We start from the raw sequence: 7,411 nt of genomic DNA on the forward strand, positions 1-7,411 counted from the left end.
TTCAAAAGGCCCATTCTATATCATCTGCCAGTTCTCCCTCTGCCAAACGCCGGGCTTCTGAAATACTTTACTAAGTTGTTTGTTGTTTGCTTTTTTTTAATTATTAGCTTTTATGTTAGCAACGTGATCCACTGATTCTGTTTTAGCCTGGTTCCTTGGGCTTTCTACGTAACTAGCTTATGCAGAGCGCTTGTACTCCTTGTTAGGGTAAGAGATCTGCTTTCTGAAGGGTGACACTTCTGCTGAGCCTTTGCCTTTGCTTGCCCCAGCTCGACTCCTGCTGGGCTGAAGGAGGAGCAAGGCAAGCAGCATCTCCCCAGTGCGCAGTGTGGCCACCAGCGTTGAAAAATCCCAACTCGACCACCAGCTGGCCAGGGTGTGGGCAGTGCTGCAGCACCTCGCGGAGTTGGCAATCCTTGTTTTAAGAGGACATACTCCCACCTAGTGGCTTTCTTACGTTCAGGAAAATGCACTGGCTGCAGCAAAACGGGAGGTTAGCTAAACTTGCATTTAAAGAACAGCTAGGTCAGCAGCTCTTTATTAAGTCGACGTAACTGCTCAGTGGGTTTAGAAATGCTGATCTTTAATTTCTGTTTCACTGTTGTAACATCTAACCAGAAATCACAAAGGAACAGTTAATCTGTGTTACACCAATTTTGTTTCTAGTTGCCCACAATGTAGTGGTTCTTGGTTTAGTTTTTCATTGCGGTTTTGGTTGTGTCACTAGGTTTTGTAGGAAAGACAAGAGCTAGATACAGAAAAGCATTTAAAAATCTTTCAGTTAAAACCGTCAAAGGTAAGTCATGGGATTCTATGTGTGTACAAGATACAAATATATATAAATATGTGTATATATATGTAAGTGAAAGAAATCCACAGAAACACCTTATATAGCTTCAGACTTAAATAGTGTCTCCAAGCATAGCACTATATGCTTAAAGCCTGAGGAAAAATGTAAAGTAAAATCACACAGAAGCATCTTAAGTTGTTTAACTATAATTGGCATTGACAGTCCAGAGTTTCCTGACTTAAAAGCTAGTTAGCAGCTCACAGCAGCTGGATTATAAATTAAAAGGATGTGAGCTTGAAAATCAATGTCTTTTAGGTTTCTCAGAATAAGCTGGAATTCAAAGCCAAGTATGCACAGCCTGAAGAAAGAGGGGCTTCTTTCCACTTTTCAAACTACAGTTAAGGTATTTTAAATATTTGAATTTAGGAAAAGTAAAAATCTTGTTCTCCACTGTTGCACTCAATGTAATTTGTTTCCAGAATAATTAAATATTCAGAAGGTAATGTGATATAAAAATTTTATAGTCTCCCTGGTAAACTTCCAGTTAATGCCTAGATCAGATCAGGTATGACCAGAGACTTTGCAGTTTGATGTCTGATGCCTGTTTGGTTCCATTGCTGAAACACGCTCTAAGATTTTCACAGAAGCTACCATAAATTCAAGTATTTTCTGACAATATTTGCAGAGAAAAAAAACCCCAAAACTTTACAGTGACTGAGAGGGGACTGTCTCCAATCTTTCTGAGCCCTCAGATGAGGACTGAGACACTAGCGGTGCGACGAAAAGGTGCTTCACATTCTTGTGGAAAGAAAACTTTGGTTTCAAGGTTGTTGGGGCTGTAGCCACTTTCAGAAGCACTAAAAATACCAAACCTCTTTAACTGGTGCTGTACAGCCATGTGGAGGATATACTACCATTTCAGAATTCATTTAAGTTGCCTGCCTAAAAAGCAGATGAGAAAGCATTCTGTAATGGTGGAGCATCAAAAGGCTGCAGGGCAGGATTCTCCATCTCCCTCGGCCCTTCCATCCTTCCCTCCCTCCTATTTCCTGACATTTACCTCTTCTTCCCCTTGCAGCGTTACTGTTTTCATCAGTTCCCATCTGCTCCTTCCCTCTGGGGGTTAGCTGTATTGCCAGAAACCAGCCGGTTTGTTCAGCGATTAAAGGTATGGCTTTGTCACACAGGGTCCAGGTTTAGAGTGAGATGGCGGGCTGGAGCATCTCTGCTACGAAGATGAAGACGGGCTGAGAGAGCTGGGGGGGTCAGCCTGGAGGAGAAGGCTCTGGGGAGACCTTCTAGCAGCTGCCAGTGCCTGAAGGGGCTACAGGAAAGCTGGGGAGGGACGTTGTACAGGGGCCTGCAGTGACGGGACAAGGAGGAATGGCTTTAACCTGAAAGAGAGGAGATTTAGGTTAGATATTAGGAAAAAATTCTTTCTGTGAGGGTGGTGAGGCACTGGAACAGGTTGCCCAGAGCAGCTGTGGCTGCCCCATCCCTGGACGTGCTCAAGGCCAGGCTGGATGGGGCTGGGAGCAACCTGGTCTGGTGGAAGGTGTCCCTGCCCATGGCGGGGGGGTGGGTGGGTGGAACTAGATGTTCTTTAGGGTTCTTTCCAGTTCAAACCATTCCACAATTCCATGAGATACGGAGGAAGAGCAGCAAACAATAGTTCTGGAAGTAGTAAGAGGAAAAACAAAGAGATTTTATACATTTTATGTGCATTTTACATCACTCTACAGTCAACGCTATTGGCTTAAAGTTTATTTAATTCAATTTACATCAGTGAAATTGTTGATGCCCATGTTAGTGAAGGCAGAACATGCTTCAGTATCCATTTTTTCATATTCATTGCATATCTGCATGTTAAAATCATGTGGCATGTGTGTCTTGAAGTGGTTTACAAAAAAGGGAAAACAATTCTATATTATGTTTTCTCTAAAATTAATATTCTGTTCCCCCAAATGCTTGTTCCAGCAATATCAGATTTTGTAATTTTATAATTAAAAAACATTCCAAGTCTTTTAGGGCAGAAAGCTGAATGATGAGAAACAGCACCTTTCAAGAAAAAAGACCCTTTAGGCACTAGGGTGCCTTGTCAGGAGGATCCTACTTAACAGCCATTGCAGCTACTTGATAAAATGAAACCCAAAATGAAGTCTTTCTAGACAGCTTACTATAGTTAGATTTACAATCATATTATGTCTAGGTTTTCTACAGAGACCTTTGTCTAAACTTCAAAGAATGTCTGCTTCCTTTTAAAGTATTTCCACCACCTACATATCAAACCTGTCAGAGTGGAGAAATACTACATACCCTCTTTTCCTGCTCCAGGCCATAGTAAAATTTACACTGATAAAAAAAAAGTTTATGCTTCTATTAAAGCATATTACAACTGCAGTAATAGCCCACTCCAGGAATATATATGCTGGGGCTTGCTAGCATTCCAATGAAACAGAAGTTAAAAAACATCAAGGACTTCTGTGTTACAGCTACCTAAAATAACTTGAAAGGAAAAGAAAAGCAACTGTCTGGTGCAGTCCTATAAAATAAAATGTGCAAGAAAAAGACCTCTTTCACATCTTCAAATTTAGCCAAAGGAATAAATGTCATAATCTTGGCAGGACTCTGCCCTCATTCCTCATCCATCAGAGCTGGGACAGTTTCAAAAAGACATTCGTGAGGAAACTAACTTAGTGTTAATAGGAACAGTATAAAGCTTCAGGGCAAATAGCATATTATTTGCAATTTAAAGTAATTTTCTAATCAGAATTTGTGCCAAGTGCTTTTTGTAAAGTATGCTGTAATGCTTGTAAAATAATCCTGAAATAAGTTTCTATTCATTGGGGTTAAAAGTTAAACATCAATGTACTAAGGTACTGATTCAATAAAGCAGTAAAAAACTAAACACTCTGATAAATAACAAACATTGTTCTGGGCCTGGCCTTTCTTCCCATCCTTTTGTTTATCTTCAGTAAAAAATCAGCAAATTAAAATATGGCATAAATTTGGATAAGTGGTACTCATACATGTATGGAGAAAGAGAAATTACAACTGTGAGAAACTGTCCCTTTGCTGTGAATGGCTGTCACTCTTAGAAAAGGGAATTAAAATGTTAATTGTCCTTCTCCTGCCTTCTCCAGCTGATGGCTACTGATAAATGGGGGAGACGTGTCTTTTGAATGCACAATGCAATCAAGTACTGTGTGGGCAAAAGGGAAAGAAATTAAAATAAGGTGGAATTCCCTGGGGGCAGCGCCTATCTGGAGGATGAGAGAGACAGTTCATTCCCTACAACTGTTTTCTGATTTGACAGAATTACACACTGTTAAAAGTAACTAAACCTAACTTTTTACAATAGGAGATTGACTGAAGGGCTTGCTTGGTGAGGATTCTGCTCCTAATACGAAGAAAAGCAGCACTTCAGGGTGCTGGGGTAAATAACTTGTTTGATTTAGCCGTGAGCTTTCAGGTGTGCAAACTCTTTTTTGAAGACCTTAAGTTATCAGATATACTGCTTGATTTAACAAAAACATGGTACTCCCATGTAAATTTTGTCTTAGAAAATAAATAAAAATATTCCATGCAGATTTCATCGTTGAGTCACAGCAAAATCCAAAACAAATACAGGTCAGAAACAGTTGTTCTTACGAAAAACTAATTATACTGAACAATCAGACTGTCAGAGAGAAAAAAAACAGCTAGTACCTGTGGGCAAGGGGGTAGTGAGAACTCTGATACCCAATTAGCATGTGGGGAACAAGGGGAAAAAAAGGATCACTAATTTCTTTTAGAGAGGCAGGTGTCAGCAAGAAAGTCTTTAGTCCCTATGACTTTGATGTTTGATAAGAGATTATAATGTAGACATTGAATACTTTTAGGTTATTTTGCTTTTCTCTTTGATTCATGTCATAAACTGAAAAACGTGGTGGCAATTTTGTAGGTTTTCCTTGAGACGTTCTGCTGTGAAGTGCTGGAACAGGTCAACATTTCCAGCTGCCCAGCTCCTCTATCCTAGAACAGCAGTTGTCGTACTCCAGCGGTAAGTAAGTGGTAACCCATGCAGTAAGATGTCACTTAGATGAAATACAAAGAAAATGCTGAGGAGTTGCGGGGTCGGTGGGGTTTTTTTTGGTTGTGGGGTGGTTTTTTTGTTTGTTTGGGGTTTTTTTCTTTCTTTTTTTTCCTCCCCGTTTTCATTCAGAAGAGGTTGTCTGCATTCTTTCATTACTTCCCACCAACAATAACAACTGAGACATACAGAGTTTTCTGCCAGGGACCGAGCAGTCTCCAAGGTAACAGGGACACTAAGCTGCAGTCAAAGTGCCCCAAACTTTATTTAACTTAATATACCCCAAATTCGTTCCTATTAGAGGTTTTGTGGCCCATTTAAATGTGGTCAAAAAACAAGCAGACACCTGAAATCTTGAAGGCAATAGCTTTGGTACATCAGCTGTTCAGAACTTTTAAATGGAGGCACATCATTTGTAAAATATGATTAGTGTATCGCGCCATTATTAGTAAGAGGATAATAAGCTTTATCTTTGAAAAATAAGCAGACTCAAATAGGTAAATGGGTAATATGATGTAACAAATTTATGGCAGTATGTTATTTAAAACTAGATTGCCAAAAGCTCTGGAACATACTCATAATGAAGATGAATTTGCATGTCCCGAAGTTAAAATTCCTGGGGTCCTCTGCCTTATTAATAGTTAAGCATTTAAATGTTAGGAAAGGGGAGGGGGAAGGAGTCGTTAGTGAAATTATTTTGGCTTTGGGAGACTTTCATTTGCTAGATGAAGAAAACATGCCAGAGGTTCCTAAGAACAAATTGAAGAACTCACAAACAAACTCATACTCTTTATTGACCTGGGTGTATCCGATGTGTGCCCATCAGTGCCACAGTGTGCCTGCACAGCTGTGACCCCTGAGGAATTTTAATGGGGAGTTCAAGAGCAGCACTGAACCTGCAAGGCCTCCAGCCCCACTGGCTTGAGAAGTGTCGGTAGCCTTTAAGCTAATTAGCTTCGTTTGCAAGAGACCGAAGTATTAATTAAAAAAAATAGGGATTGAAACCAGACCTATTTCACTTCAGTATTACTGGTCGACATGGATCTGCACAACACTAAATGCCTCCTAAAGCCCAAGGGCACACCAGCACCCAAACACACCTTTTAAAAGCAGGTTTAAACCAAAAGAGACACCGGGTAACAGCCAAGTTAACCAAGGCTGAACAACTCCCCTCTCGGGATGGAGGGAGGGAGGGAGGGAGGGAGGGGTGAGGCGGCTCCCCTCACGCCGGGGCTCCCCTCAGGCGGCTGACCCGCCTTCAGGCGGTTACGCGACGCCCAACCGTCTTCCGCGGGCGCCGGCCGCACCCTCCTCGTTTAACGGTCTCCTGTTTTAAAAGAGCTCGCGTGCCGGGCATCGCCCTTTGCCTTGTTTTGATTGGCTGCTGTCGCCTCTCAATTATACCCGTGCCCACCCTGGCTGCCTGCTGATTGGCTAGGCGGGCGCAGAGCGAGGGAAAGCCGTGGCGGCGGGGCAGCGGGTGAGGTGCCTGGCGGCGGCGGCGGCGGCGGGGGGGCGGGGGGGAGGCTGTGTCCTGCCGCGCGCTCGGCCGGTGAGGCGTGGGGCTCGCAGCGGGGCGGCGGGTGTCGTGCCGCGGCCTCGCCTCCTTGGGGACAGCGGCGGCTTCGGGCTCTCGCTGTGCTGTGGGGAAGGGTGACGGGGGCGTGAGGGACGAGGGTGTGTGGAGAAGGGGCCGCCGGCGGCCGCCCTCTACGTGCAAGTCGGTGAGAGGAGCGCAGGGTATTTCTGGGGCTGCTGGTTTTCCCTCTCTGTCCATGTCCCCCATGCCCTCCTCCTGCCTCAAGTGCTGGTTTCGTCCTCGGGCCCCCTCCGTGGACCCCTTGTTTCCTCCTTTGGTCTTTTATCTGAATTCTTAACTGCCTCCTCACCTCTGTGGGAGCGCTGTGGACATTCTTATTAATTCCCGTTATCTTAATCTGGTGTCCCCTTGCTGCTCTTAGGGATAGCGTTCTTTCTGGCTGCACATTTGAACTAACTGAGATGAAGGGAAAATTAGTCTACCTCTCCCTTGCCCCACCTTTGTTGTCTTTTTTTCTGTACCTTGCTAGGCCTGAAACTGCTGAGAGATTCCCTGATGATGGAATCTCCATGCAGATTGTAGGCTGTGAAACACAGTAAATGTAATTAACTTGCTGGAAGGACGTGGGACACCAAACGGGAGCCGTGGTGTTACATGCCTGCAACATGCTGGTGCCTGTCGGGGGATTTTTTATGCTCTACCCTCCTTTTCTGGAATCTCATTTTGATGAAGCCATGAGCTTGGGGTTTGGCTTTTATAATGGCTGGTGGTGGGTGTCAGAAACTTCTCCAGAGTGGTTGCTTACATGGATACCTGCCCCAAAATTAATACCAGCTTGGTAGGAAAAAAAAAATACCACAAAAAGTTGTCTTTTTTCTGGGATGGAAAAAAATAGCAGTTGTGTTTTTTCTGTCGCCATTCTTGTTAAGGAAAGTGTAGAATCTCTTACAATGTCATACGAAGGCAGTTGTGGAAAGAATGCATTGAAGAATGGTTTCATTATTACTTT

The sequence above is a fragment of the Falco peregrinus genome, chromosome 2 (genome assembly GCF_023634155.1).
Source record: "Falco peregrinus isolate bFalPer1 chromosome 2, bFalPer1.pri, whole genome shotgun sequence".
NCBI classification, from domain to species: Eukaryota; Metazoa; Chordata; class Aves; order Falconiformes; family Falconidae; genus Falco; species Falco peregrinus.